We start from the raw sequence: 15,295 nt of genomic DNA on the forward strand, positions 1-15,295 counted from the left end.
TTGGGCTCAAAGAAACTTAATCCAAAAAAATGGAATTTTTAGATCGTAAGTGACTAAAATAGGGGGTTAGAATGAAAACTATTTTGCAACTTTAACAAGAGCAGGTTGTAACCAGGCATTTGCTAGGATGCAACCTAGCATCCTGAGGGTATGTCTACACTACGGGATTAATCCGAATTTAGATAATTCGGATTTGAGAAACAGGTTGTATAAAGTCGAAATGAGTGCGGCCACACTAGCACAGTAATTCGGTGGTGTGCGTCCAAGTACCGGGGCTAGCGTCGATTTCTGCACCGTTGCACTGTGGGTAGCAATTCCATAGCTATCCCATAGTTCCCGCAGTCTCCTGCGCCCATTGGGATTGTGGGTTAAGATCCCAGTGCCTGATGGGACAAAAAACATCGTCGCAGGTGGTTCTGGGTACAGCCTCACTTCCTCCCTCCCTCCCTCCCTGCATGAAAGCAACGGACGGCAGACAACCATTTTCGCGCCTTTTTTCCTGGGTGGGTGAACACTGCAGACTCCATACCACGGCAAGCATGGAGCCCGCTGAGGTCAAGACAGCACTCATGAATATTGCAAACACCTCGCGCGTTCTCGTGGAGTTTATGCTCAGCCAGGACCAGAAAAACAAGGCGAGGAGGCAGCGGCGGCGGCAGCGCAGCGACAAGCATGATGAAGACATGGACACGGACACGGACACAGAATTCAGTGAAACCACAGGCCCCGGTGCTTTGGAGATCATGTTGTTAATGGGGCAGATTCTATCCATGGAACGCCGATTCTGGGCAAGGGAAACAAGCACAGACTGGTGGGACCGCATAGTGTTGCAGGTCTGGGACGATTCCCAGTGGCTGCGGAACTTTCGCATGCGTAAGGGCACTTTCATGGAACTTTGTGACTTGCTGTCTCCTGCCCTGAAACGCCAGAATACCAAGATGAGAGCAGCCCTCACAGTTGAGAAGCGCGTGGCGATAGCCCTGTGGAAGCTTGCAACGCCAGACAGCTACCGGTCAGTCGGGAATCAATTTGGAGTGGGCAAATCTACGGTGGGGGCTGCTGTGATGCAAGTAGCCAAAGCAATCAATCAGGTGCTGCTACGAAAGTTAGTGACTCTGGGAAATGTGCAGGCTATAGTGGATGGTTTTGCTGCAATGGGATTCCCTAACTGTGGTGGGGCAATAGACGGAACCCATATCCCTATCTTGGCACCGGAGCACCAAGCCACCGAGTACATAAACCGCAAGGGGTACTTTTCAATGGTGCTGCAAGCACTTGTGGATCACAAGGGACGTTTCACCAACATCAATGCGGGCTGGGCGGGAAGTGTTCATGACGCTCGCGTCTTCAGGAACACTACTCTGTTTAAAGGGCTGCAGCAAGGGACTTACTTTCCGGACCAGAAAATAACGGTTGGGGATGTTGAAATGCCCATAGTTATTCTTGGGGACCCAGCCTACCCCTTAATGCCATGGCTTATGAAGCCATACACAGGCAGCCTGGACAGGAGTCAGGAGCTGTTTAACTACAGGCTAAGCAAGTGCAGAATGGTGGTAGAATGTGCATTTGGCCGTTTAAAAGGTCGCTGGCGTTCATTATTGACTCACTCTGACCTCAGCCAAAGAAATCTCCCCATTGTTATTTCTGCTTGCTGTGTGCTCCACAATCTCTGTGAAAGTAAGGGGGAGACCTTTATGGCGGGGTGGGAGGCTGAGGCAAATCGCCTGGCTGCTGATTACGCGCAGCCAGACACCAGGGCGATTAGAAGATCACACCATGAAGCGCTGTGCATCAGAGAAGCTTTGAAAACCAGTTTCATGGCTGGCCAGGCTACCGTGTGAAATATCTGTTTGTTTCTCCTTCATGAAAACCCTCCCCCTTTACTGACTGATTTTCTGTAAGGAACCCACCCTGCCCCTTCCCCCAGCTTTCTTTCAAACCAAATAAAGTCACTATCATTTAAAAATCATTTATTCTTTATTAATAGATTAGAAAAAGAGGGAGGGAACCCGGGTGGTATTTGGGAGGAGGATTGCTGGGAAGGAAAAAGCCACAAAGAAAAGGTTAAAAAAATGACAGCCTTTTGCTTGGGCTGTCTACTGGGGTGGAATGGGAAGGTGTACGGAGCCTCCCCCCCCGCGTTCTTACACGTCTGGGTGAGGAGGATACGGAACATGGGGAGCGGGGAGGGTGGAACAGGGGCTGAAGCGGCAGTCTGTTTTCCAGCAGCCGTTCCTGAACTTCCACCAGACGCCGGAGCAGCCCCAGCGTTGCATCCTTCATCCTCTGGTCTTCCTGCCGCCATCTCTCATCTCGATCGTCTCTCCTCTCCTCACGTTGGTCCCTCCTCTCCTCACGTTGGTCCCTCCTCTCCTCACGTTCACTGACTTCTTTCCTATACTTTGAAACTGTTTCCTTCCACTCATTCAGATGAGCTCTGTCACTCCTGCTGGATTGCATAATTTCAGAAAACATGTCCTCCCGCGTCTTCTTCTTACGACGCCTTATCTGTGATAACCTTCGGGATGGAGGAGGGAGGCTTGAGGAATTTGCAGCTGCTGTAGGGAGGGGAAAAAAGAGAGAATTGTTTTAAAAGCTACATTTTGCAGAACAATGCTTATACTCTTTCACGGTGACCAACACTGTTCACATTACATAGCACATGTGATTTCTGTGCAAGGTCGCATTTTGCCTCTTAATGCTGAGTGCTTGTGGCTTTGCTGCTAGAGATCACAGGTCTGGGCAACAGAATTCGGCTTGCATGCGGCCATGGTAAGCCATTGTTTTACAGCTTCTGCACCCTCCTTTCCCACATACCAAGCATAGCCTGTAGAGTGCTGCAGAAGCCTGGCCAATCTCAGCCAGTTGGGGGGGGGGCAGTGTGGGGGGGCTTGTCTGGGCCCCTTCAGGCAAGTAGAGTGCTGCGGTTTTTCTGTTAACATTCAGCAGCACCAGAAAACAAACTAACCCCCCCCCCCGCCATGAATTCTCTGGGATGATCACGGTACCCCTCCCCCCACCGCATGGCTGGTATCAGGGAAGATCCCTGCAGGCACCAAACTACCCCCCCCCGCCGCCGACCCCCCCCCTCGCCATGAATTCTCTGGGATGATCACGGTACCCCTCCCCCCACCGCATGGCTGGTATCAGGGAAGATCCCTGCAGGCACCAAACTACCCCCCCCCGCCGCCGACCCCCCCCCTCGCCATGAATTCTCTGGGATGATCACGGTACCCTCCCCCCACCGCGTGGCTGGTAACAGGGAAGATCCCTGCTAGCCAAACACGGAAAACTTCAGGGCCAATTTCCCATCTGCGCTTGGCTAACTGCAGGGAAGGATTTATTTTCCGCCACAGGCAAACAGCCCAGTAGGAACGGCCACCTCTGTCCCCTTAATTAAGTTCCCGTATTTCAACCAGGTTACCAGGAGTGATATCACTCTCCTGAGGATTACACAACAAGATAAAGAACGGATGTTGCTTGAATGCCAGCAAACACCGGGACCATACGCTGCCAGGCTTTGTCAGGCAATGATACCAGATTACTTGCTGCAAGCATGGCGTGGTCAAGTGTCCTACCATGGAGGAGGGAATAAGGATGCACTGCCCAGAAACCTTCTGGCAAGGCTTTCGGAGTACCTCCAGGAGAGCTTCATGGAGATGTCCCTGGAGGATTTCCGCTCCATCCCCAGACACGTTAACAGACTTTTCCAGTAGCTACAGACTTTTCCAGTAGCTGAACTGACCGCGAATGCAAAGTCAGACAAAGTAATCATTAAAAACCGTTTGCTTTTAAAACAAGTTTTATATTTTAAAAGGTAAACTCACCTGAGGTCCCTTCCATGGGGTCAGAGTCTTGGGTACTGGCTTGGGAGGCTTGGGAGGGTACTTCAGTCAGGGTGATAAAAAGATCCTGGCTGTTGGGGAGAATGGAGTGCTGTGTGCTCTCTGCAAGCTCATCCTCCTCCTCCTCCTCCTCTACCCCATCGGCAGAATCCTCAGGCGTCGAGACTATCCCTGACCCAGAATCCACGAACAAAGGTGGGGTAGTGGTGGCAGCCCCCCCTAGAATTGCATGCAGCTCGGCGTAGTAGCGGCATGTCCGCGGCTCTGACCCGGAGCGACCGTTTGCCTCCTTTGTTTTTTGATAGGCTTGTCTGAGCTCCTTGACCTTCACGCGGCACTGCTCAGAGTCCCTATTGTGGCCTCTCTCCATCATGCCCTTGGAAATTTTTTCAAAAGTTTTTGCATTTCGTCTTTTAGAACAAAGTTCTGCAAGCACTGAATCCTCTCCCCATACAGCGATCAGATCCAGTACCTCCCTCACGGTCCATGCTGGTGCTCTTTTTCGATTATCAGCCTGCATGGTTACCTGTGCTGATGAGGTATCTGTGGTCACCTGTGCTCTCCACGCTGGGCAAACAGGAAATGAAGTTCAAATGTTCGCGGGGCTTTTCCTGTCTACCTGGCCAGTGCATCCGAGTTCGGATTGCTGTCCAGAGCGGTCACAATGATGCACTGTGGGATAGCTCCCGGAGGCCAATACCATCGAATTGCGGCCACACTAACCCTAATTCGAATTGCTAAAATCGATTTTGGCGCTACTCCGCTCGTTGGGGTGGAGTACAGAAATCGATTTAAAGGGCCCTTTACATCGAATTAAATGGCGTCGTTGTGTGGACGGTTACAGGGTTAATTCGAATTAAAGCTGATAAATCCGAATTAAAGTCGTAGTGTAGACCAGGCCTAAGATAACAGCGTGACTCCTAGATTTCTTCATTTCGATTAAGTCTGCTTGAGAATCTGAGTTCCTTCCCTTTCAAACATCTTAACTTCCCAATCTCTCTTTCTGTTCTCATAAGTTCATGGATTTTAAGGCTGGAATGGACTGACCTGCATTACACAGACCACAGAATTTCACCTAGTATCAAGGTCAATAACTTGTGGTTCAGCTACAGCATACCATGTAAAGAGCTATCCAGCCTTGATTCAAAGACTTCAAGTGATGGAGCATCTGCCATATTCCTTGGCAATCTGTCCCAGAGGTTGATTACCCTCACTTTTAAAAATGTGCACCTTATTTGCAGTCTGAATTTATCAAGCTCCAACTTCCATCCATTGGATCTTTGTTCCAGACATTGGCTCTCCCTTGGACTGTGCAAATACAAAGCTGCCACAATTGCTCTCTAGCCTCCACTGGTTTATCATGAGACCCCCAAAGTTGAGGGGTAGCAGGGGGCAAAATAGTGGGTCTTTCATTATACTATGCCTGGCTGGATAAAGGACAAGTCCATCATAGCCTCCAAGTCATCCGGACTCACTCAAGACAGTCAATAAAGGTAAATACATGAACTACCACAATAAACACCCACTGGCTGCTGAAAAGTAGCTCATAACTCTTACGTTGTATACCTAATGTTTGAACAGTGATTTTGAGATGCAAAGTGCTGCATGAGTGATAAGTCCTATTAATTACAGTTATTAAGTACACTTTTAGGAGGAGGCAAAGTGCCGTAAGGAAAAGGGAACCAAAACTGTAAATAAAGGGAGCATTGCTGCTGGTTAGCAAGGAACTGGGGGCGTCATAGATTGACTGTGAAGTTATGGATAAGTCTCTTCACCTCTTTGTCTGTAAACCAGGGATAATACTTAGCACTGAATTATTTCATGTTTGTGAAGCATTTTGACATCCTCCAACTGAAGGCGCTGCAGGGGTGCACAGAATTATAGTGCGTAGTAGTAGTATTTTTTACTTGTATTATACTAGTGCCTAGGCATCTGTGCTACGCCCCAACTTTTAAACAGTCTCTTGGCAGTACCCCTTCAGGGGTCCCACTCTTCTTTCAGGTTAGGAGGCCAAAACCTCCGAGACTGAGCCTCTGGGCTTCAGCACACCAGGCAGCCTTTTCACAGCAGAGTAGGGTGTATTAGTCAACTGGAACCCAGCATCGGGAAGTCCTACGTGAGCACAGAGAAGCAAAGGGTAAGATAGAGTTCAGACTGGCCACCAGCGTCAGGACTCCACCCAGCCAAGCTGCTGTAGAATCCATTTTGGCTCTGTCACCCTGTGTCAGTCCCAGGTGAGAGCAGCTGTGTCTCTGTCAAGGCCAGTGCTTATCCTAGCCCCCGTCACCTTCTGCTCTACTGTCTCCCTCCTGCAGACCCATGTTGAGTTCACATGTTGTGCCTGCAGGAATTTCCCATTGATAGGGATCAGTTGTTCAGTCCTTGGGGTTCTCTTTGTCTTTCTGGATCCTTCATTGATATGGGTTGGTTTCAGCCAGTCTTTAACACCCCATTCATACCATCCCAGACAGTTCCATGACACAAGCCCCTCATGTCTCCTGGTCTGCCCCAGAGCAGCGTTTGAACCCTTCAATACTGACAGGGTAGGAACTCTAAATCACGTCAGTCACTTCCAGGCATATCATCCATAAAAATATTGCAGAAAATTCCCATGTTCATCACCGAGATCAGAGCCCCAGCACATTGGGTGCTGTACAGGCGCATAGTGCTCCCTGCCCTGAAGAGTTAGACTGGAAGGAAGCAAAGGGAGCATTATTATCCCCCTTGCACAGAGCGAGTACTAAGACAGAGAGATTAAGTGACCTGCCCGGGATCAACACAGAGTCTGTGGCAGGGCTGAACCCAGCCTTCCAAAGGCCTGCACCAATGCTTTAACCACAAGACTATCTTTCTCACAGGCTGCGTTAGAGCTAGGGTTACAGGTCTGATGGCCCAATGAGCTGTTCTGATCAAGCAGTTCCTAGCTCCCTGTCCTCATCCCTGCCTTGTCTCGGGGACACCCTGTCCAGTGTAATGGAACATTTCCCAGGATGTAAGCAGTGTGAGATTAGCTAGGTTACACCTCTTATGGCAGCATCCCTGCCCGATTCCCTCATCTGTTGACAGGAGTGGAATCGTAGCCCGGCCACGCAGCATCTTGTTTGTCCTTCTGTGTAAACATTATGCTGAGGATAGAACTGGTCAAGCGACTAAATGGAATTAAGAGTTATTTAACTTGTATGAGCAGCTGTGTGTGTGTGTGTGTTCTGGGCGGGTACAGCCGGTCAGAGCACAGCCGAGGCTGCCCCTGGTGCTGGGATTCTGTGTTGGAGATTATGTGGGTTGTGTATCTCAGGATATATCATGCTTGTGCAGGAAAATGAACAGGCCAGGTGTGTTACCCCTCCCCCCCCCCAGGAACACACTTATCTATCCAATTAGTTATTTCAGAGTATAAAATTCTGCAATCAGCAAGTCCCTCAACCTATGTGTAATTAAAACCACATCACTTCACTAGCATATGCCTACTGCCCTAGTCCCAATAAGCAACCTCTAACAGCCTAGCTAACAAAGAAGGGCAGCTGGAAACTCACCCACGCATCCCCGCAAGCAAGAGCTTCTACCTATACCCTAGATGAGCCCTGCAGATTGTTAGATCCTGGCTTTGTCAAGCCAAGGCAAAAAAAGCAAGTTACAGAGCCCAGAGCTGGGCACTGAAAACGCCCTGCCACCAACCCATGGCTATCTGGTCCTGGGAGGGCTGTTAGCTGGAGTATATTGGCTAATCTCAAATGCCATGGGGTCACATGAGGAGACAGACTCTGAAGTAACCAGGACTCAAAGGTATACTGATTATCACACACTGTATGTGACAACTGCCAGCTTGGTGGTGACCAGGGGTTGTGAACCAGAACCCTCAAGCACTAAGGGCGCAAGCCTGTACCCCTTGAATTGAAGGACTTGTAGCTAGGAGCTGTAACAGATTCCTATCCTGTGTGGACCAGGCACAGAGGGGCACAGAGGGGCACTTTCCAGACATGGACACTGGCAAAATTACCCTCAGAGTCACACTCTTGTGCAGAGACAGTCACCCATGCAAGCTCCGAGACCCTGAGCCAAATCCCATTAAAGTCAACGGACAGAATCCTTCAGTCTCTCATGAGCTTTGGATCAGGCCCTGTGCACAGATCTCCTTGAGCATTTTCCAGGGATGGGGACAAAATAATGCCTGTCCTTCAATAGAGCAGAGGTCTGGCCTGGTCACAGAGGGGACCGGCCATTGGGGAATGGGGTCAGACTGGAGCCGATACACTGGCCTATTGCTTCTTGCGTGGACCCAACGCTTCCAGCAATTTTAAGCTTTCATCTGCAAAGCACATACACATTCTAGCCTTTATGGCTGCAGATAAATCCTCAGCACTAGGATATGATGCTGTGCTGCCTGCTAACCAATGGCCACCCTCCTCGCTGCCTTAGCATGCACTGGGCTTAGCATAAAACCTGGGGGAACAGCACACTGACTGTTGCTCCGAAGTGCTGGACAGGAACATGGTGGGGATAACATCCTGCAGTCTCAACCCACTAATGAGGGGCTTTGCCTTCACTACAGCATCCCACATAGGAGTGATTGGAGTGGGGGTGATTGAACGCCCTGTATGTATTTTCATTACAGAGGGAGTGTCAATCACGCTTTCCATGGCACGATTCTTGTGGCGCAAGTTGTTCTGTAACTATATCTACCTGACTATGTCTGTAACGTTTTAGCTTGGATTTGGATCGAATGGTTCCTTCCAGCTCACAGTGTTTGAACGGGCTGTTTGCTTTGCATGGCTTGTGCCATAACCCTATACCCTTTACATAAGAGTTACCTGCTCCGTCCTGCGTCAGCTTTGCCACAGAGCAGATTCCCGTTACGCCAGCCACGCCTTCCTGTGAGCTCGCCTTGAGCAAAGAGACCGTGCCCTGATTTATGGGACCATTTGCCAGGGCCTTCGCCTCTGACAATAGAGCTCATATGGGACTGGCAGGGAGATTTTGAGGACCAAGGAGTGGAGTGTTGCAAGGTGCAGTGGCTCCATTAGAAGATGTGTCTCTGATGAGAGGATCCCACAGAGCAAAGTGTCAAGAAAGCCCTAGGTTGGACATTTGAAGCTGTGCCCGGGGCTAGGAAGCCCCACGCTGCTACTATTATTTATATTATTGTACCTCCTGGGCACCCCAGTCATGGACCAGAACCCTGCTGTGCTAAGTGCTGTTCAGATGCAGGACAAAGCTACACTCCTGACAGGTCACTGTTCCATTGCTAGCCACCTATTTGATTGGACTGTTTTCATCCCTGAGCTGAATCCTGTGAACAGTCCCCCTGTGACTTCATTGGGCTTTGGATCAGGCACCTAGGTTTTTCATTATACCCTGTATAGTGCCTTCTGGCTGCCAGGAAACACCTGCTACCTGCCATGTTGCCTGTGTTTGTTTTACTGCACTGGCTCACCACTGCAGTACTTTGACCCTTCTTTACACTAATTGTAGTAAATGAGTCCCTGGCCTCATATAGGCACCAAGATCCGCAGCCATACCATGCATATGCAGCATGGGGGACAGAACTCAAGGCTATCATCCCCCTCCCCCCATGGGAAGTCTTGTGTCTGCCACTGGAGCTGAAGAAGCCTCTCCCTTGCTTGTCACCAGTAGTAGGACTGATACCCGTACTGCAGGCCTCCGGAAAGCAAGAACACATCAGTCCAGTTCCCCCCCAGCTCTAGGCTGACAGAGTGACTGAAAGGCCCCAGCAATCAGATTGCTCAACAAGGCTGCTCTCTCTCCTCCAGATTACTGGGGAAATGGGAATAATTTCTACTCCGAGCCTCTCAGCTGTTGGCTTTAATCACATCTTCTGGGCCAGAGTTTGCATAAGGCATTCTGCTCTCAGGTCTCTTCGCTCTTGTGAACATGGCTGGAACAGGGTGGAAAAGAGAACAGGTCAGTATAAATGTAGAGGCTGGATGACGCCGGGGTATAGCAGTATGCTGTGAAGCCAGAGCTAGTGCATAGCCAGCTACTGAGAACCAAAGCACAGCAGGCTGCTCAGAGAGGAAGGGTGATCCAGTGGTTAGAGCATTAGCTTAGGCTTTAGGAGATCTAAGTTCAAGTCCTTGCTCTACCATATGCTTCCTTGGTGATCTTGGGCAAGTCACTTAGTCTCTTTGTTCCCCAGCTGTAAAATGAGGTTAACAGCAATTCCCTACCTCATGGGGGATAAATACATTAAAAAACATTGCAAGGTGCTTAAATTCCCCAGTGATGGGAGGCCATGTAAGTACCCAGGATGGAGCTGGGCCATGACAGCATTCAGTAGTGCTGCCCCTCTAAGGGGTGCCTCCATCTGTTTCCGCAGCATGTAAGTTTGTATGTAAAAGTAATTATATTTCTAGCCCTTAGTGTTTCAAAGCAAACCTCTGTCCTGAACTTACACAGGACTCTCTTAATGAGACAGAAACCATGGACCCACAAAGATGTACATTGCCCTGTTTCTCAATGAGATGTTGACTCTGAAGGCTAATGGTGATCATTTAAATCTCACTGTTGCTAGCTAGTTCCCTAGTGATAATTTTGACAGAAACACCCAGCTGCTCAGAGGCTGCGGGTGGAGTTGGGGATCATTGGCAGAGATTTGAGTTCTGCCACTTCCACTCCCCAGCTACAGCCCTGGTCTAACCTTGGTGTAAATAGTGCAAAAGAGACAGGCACCAGAAAGGAGCTGGAGGAAACAGACTGGAGGAAGATGTCAGCCTGGCTCTGTGCAGCGCCATTCCCACGCTCAGCTCAGGAACCGTGGAGAGGGAGGGGACAAAGGTAGCTTTAAGCCTCCTTAACACCTCCTGTATCTGGGGCCAGCTGGGGGCTTGCCTGGCCCTGGGTATAAAGTAGTGTAGCCCCAGATCTGTTCCACTCTTCTTCCCATGGCCCCCTGTGAGCTGTGGCAAGCAGGGAATAGGCAGAGCGCAATGCACTCCAGCCATCCCTGGCTTGGCCTCTGTATCAGCGCAGCCTAGAGTCATGCCACTGCTGGCAAGGGAGCCCCCTTATATAAGAGTATCCCCCAGCGGCCATTTCCACCCCCTTTATGTCAATACAGCACAGAAAGGGGCCACAGCACAACAGATTCAGGCCATTATGTACCAGGCCAACTGGAATGGTAAGGAGCAGAGGCAGTGTGAGAGGGGATGACAGGGCCACACTGCCCATCTCCGAACCCCCTTCTCTCTCCTCGCTCAGTGGCCTGCTTCTCCTCCTGGGAGCCTATGAGCTCACACTGCTGTCAGTGAGAGCAGACTCAGGCCCTGTGTGTTTATCAAGCTGTGGAATTAGAGTGCCCCACACTAAGGGAACCTCCAAGATGGGTCAGTTACCACTAAAGAGAAAAGCGAGTTGTGGCCTTTAGGTGACCCTGTGTCAGGGTGGCTGTGGGGCATGGCTTCTAAGGGAACCTATAGGCCAAGAAACAATCCCCCAGAGAGATTCAGCTTGTAGCCTTTCTAGACCCCCCAGGCAGGCTGGGACAGGGAAAGCAGGGAACTCCAGTGTCTGTATTATTCCTGAGCTCTGGCTGTGGCTGGAGCATGGAATAAAGCACTGAGATAGGATTGTGCAGTTCTGTTCTGGGAGTAGTGTTATCTCTGCAAACCTGCTCAGGTCAGCAGCAAATACCAGAGTTCAGCTCCAAGAGGATTTCCTCTGGCAACTGACTTGTATGCTCTCAAAATCTAGTCTCTCTCCTTTCCTCTTGCCTCAGCAGGTTGCCACCTGTTTGGAATTTAGTAGGATCATCCCAAATTTAGCTCATTGATCCATCCATAAAATGACTGAGTTTGCACGGCATGTCAGCACTGTAATGCGATGTTGTGCTGGGACATGATGCGATGGCTTTTCTCATGATACCACAGTGAGCCAGCTGCCAATTGTGTGACCTGCTCATGCATGCACACCGCTGCTGTATGCTGGACAGAATCAGAACTGCTCCTTGGTATGCCCTACATGCTATACCGCTAAATACCGAAAGAAGATGCTCCTTTAACTCAAGTGATAGGAGCTTGGGGAGCAGGAGGATCTGAATCCTGCCCTTGCTGTGATTGTGAAGTTCTGAGCAGACACAAGGGGCAGTAGGGCAACTAACAGGAAGCCCTCGGATTTGTTACAATAGGAATAACACAAATGTTCATGAACCTCTGTCCAGCAGAAAACAGGACGTAAAGTGTGAAAGTCTCCAGCTTGGCTCAAGCACTGAGACATGGATGATCACTCCCTGTCTCTCACTGTGGCCCCAGTCCTATGAGGGCCCAACTGCCACACAGAGTCCCATTGGGAACAAGGATCTGTGCATGCAGACCCCCTTGCAGGATTGTTGCCTTAGTCCTCCAGCTGAGACTTAGCAGCAGATCAGCAGCTCCTGTAGGGCTGGGCTCTCACACCCACCTCCCTGTGAAGGGAAACACATCCTCTATCTCTTCCATCCTTGGTCTCTCTATGAAAACCCAGCATCTCCTCAGGCTACAGAGAAGGAAGGGACTCAACATGCTCCTCAGCTATCAGCCAGGGTTCCCATTAGAGAACAGAAGCCACCACCAGGATGGAACCCTATGGCTCCTGGTCCTGCCAGGGAATGTGTGTATGGGGGATGAGGTGGGGGGAGGAACAACACACATACCTTTCACTGTGAAAAATAGTACCTAGTAAAAGGATAAATTTGGAATAAGCCTCAGGAGGCCTGTACTATCTTTATCGCCACGTATTTTAGCTCCCACTACCACTTCCACTCCCCACCCCTCACACTCTCTTATTTCACATGTGGGCGCACCATCCTCTGACGAGATCCCAACTGTACATTATTGGGAGATGGCACGCAGCTATGACATCGTCAAAAAGTAGGGTGACCAGATGTCCCAATTTTATAGGGACAGTCCCGATTATGGGTCTTTTTCTTATATAGGCTCCTATTACCCCCCAACCCCATCCTGATTTTTCACACTTGCTATCTGGTCACCCTATCAAAAAAGGTCCAACCAGCCAATTAGAATGTGGCTTTGGACAATTCCAGCCATATTAAAACAAAACCATAAGCCACACCATTGTGGGTTGCTTACTCTCCTCATACTGTCTGGTGGTTTTGTGGAAATCTGAGCTTTATTAATAAAAAAACAGTAAGTTTCCAGCCTTGGTCGTTGCAGAGAAAAGCCTACAAACATAAACCAAGTGTATCCTAAAAATTCAGAATACAGCCCCACCCCACCCATAGATAAAAGAACAGGAGTACTTGTGGCACCTTACAGACTAACAAATTTATTAGAGCATAAGCTTTCGTGGGCTACAGCCCACTTCTTTGGATGCATATCCACCCGCAGATGTATCGTATTTAAAGCATCTCATGATTTTTGAACACTGGGGTTGACTGCATCAGGGCATTATGTAATTGGTGCAGGCCCTGCGTGCCATGTGAGTAGGGAGACTGAGTGGCGGGGAATATCCCTGATGTGGGGACCCATCCCAGAGTCCCTGCTGGTTTTACAAAACACACAGATTTGCCTCAGTTTTTTAAGTTGCAACAAAATGGCCGCCTGAAGGCATCACTGGCTGGCTGAGCTGTTGGAATTGATGATAGGCTGGCTGATAGGGTCGCCAATTCTGGTTGGATGAATTCCTGGAGGTTTCATCACATGACATGGAGACTCCAGGACAATCTTTGTGGGTTGGCAACCCTACTGGCTGAGAGTGCTCCCAGGCCTCCACCCTCCCAGACCTATCCTATTGCTACCTATTCTCTCTAAGCACCAGGCCTCTTGGGTAGGAATCCTTGAGCTACATTTCCTTTTCACATAGCAAGGTGAGGGGGAGAGTGGAAGAGAAGGAGAAAAGTCAGAGAAAGGTGTAAGAGCAGGTGGAGAAGGGCATGGCAGACAAGAACAGAGAAGAACAAGAAATAAGGTAGGATCAGGCCCATGGGAGGTAGATGAGAAAGGAGCTGGGGCTTGAAGTATGTGGGATGTGCTGACTGGTGCAGTGGAGACACCAGATGAGTAAATGCTGTTTGCTCCCACTTCACCCTTTATTGTAATGAATCCCAGATATTAAATCCCCTTTGTGCTGCCGGAGATGATGAAGATTTCCCCAGGCAATTGGCCACCCCCTTCCAGCTCCCTGATGTCAGGGTAGGAGGAGGTCTGGCTGGAGTTCAGCCAGCATGATGGCCCCTAGGGAGCCATTTGAGGCTCTGGGGCTGCTCTAGCTTGTGTGATTGGGTGCAGGATGGGGGGAAGGTTTTGTCACCTAGCTGGGGTGACTGTGACATGGAGGTTCCTGTCTGGGGTGACTGTGACCTGGAGGTTCCTGGGGAGTAGTGCTGGGGGTGACTGTGTCCTAAGGTTCCTGTTGGGGGCTGTGAAAGGGGTGACTGTGACCTGGAGGTTCCTGTTGGGGGGGCAGTGATGGTCATATACTTATACATTCCCTAAATTTCAGTGGTTTGGGGGATGTTTCACCTCCAAATCACCCAGCCCTGTCCCCACGCTGTCCTGCTCCCACCACTGTCCCTCACATTCCGTGCAGGCCCACAGGGCTGGCTGAATGCACCTCCCCATGCTAGATCCAGCTGAGCCAACTGCCCACACACCTTCCCTCTGCTCATGTACCACTGCAAGGCTGGGGCCACCTTTGGAGGGGGTTCCCCACATAAATTGTTTGCAGGCTGAACTCATCTCAAAGTCAGAAAGGTTTTTTTGCTGTTTAACCTAAATGTTCCCAGCTGGCCCTTGAGCTGGTTACTTCTTGTTCCGCCCTCAGCTGGTGACAATCATTCCTTTCATGTGTTTGTAGCCAGCTCTCATGTCTCCGCTCTGCCTCATTTTTTGCCAGCTCAATGTGCCACTTTCTCTTAGCCATGCCCCAGGGGACCTATTTCCTACACACTTCTCTGACTTTTCATACTCTCCTCTGATCTGCTTCCAGTTCCTCAAACATGGAGCTAAACACTGAATGCAGGTTCCTGACAGCAGCCAGCCCAGTGCTAAGTGGAATGAGCATCTCTTCCGTGTGACACCCCCAACATCCTGGCCTCTTCTGTCAGAGCATCACATTGTTGACTTTTCCATTTGTCATCCTGTCTGTTTGTTGCCAGACCAGCTGCCTCACCACTAAGTCCCCTGTTCTTTGTGTGCATTTGATTACTCCTCCCCACATAAATGTTTGTTCTCACTGCATCTCCTGTAATTGATTTTGGCCTCTTGCTCCAATTTTTCAGCATTGTGGCGCATTTGAGTCTGATCTCAGGGGCATCCTCATCATAAGCCTTCCACTTCCCATCATTTCCATGGCTGGGCCTCATCTTCATCACCACAATCACAATCATCCTCACCAAAGGGCTCTCATTATTATTAATTGTCTGTATTGGAGCAGCACTAAGGAGCCCCAGTTATGGGCCTGGACCCCACTCTGCCAGACGCTGTATAAACACAGAACAT

This window comes from Malaclemys terrapin, chromosome 4 (assembly GCF_027887155.1).
Source record: "Malaclemys terrapin pileata isolate rMalTer1 chromosome 4, rMalTer1.hap1, whole genome shotgun sequence".
NCBI lineage: Eukaryota > Metazoa > Chordata > Testudines > Emydidae > Malaclemys > Malaclemys terrapin.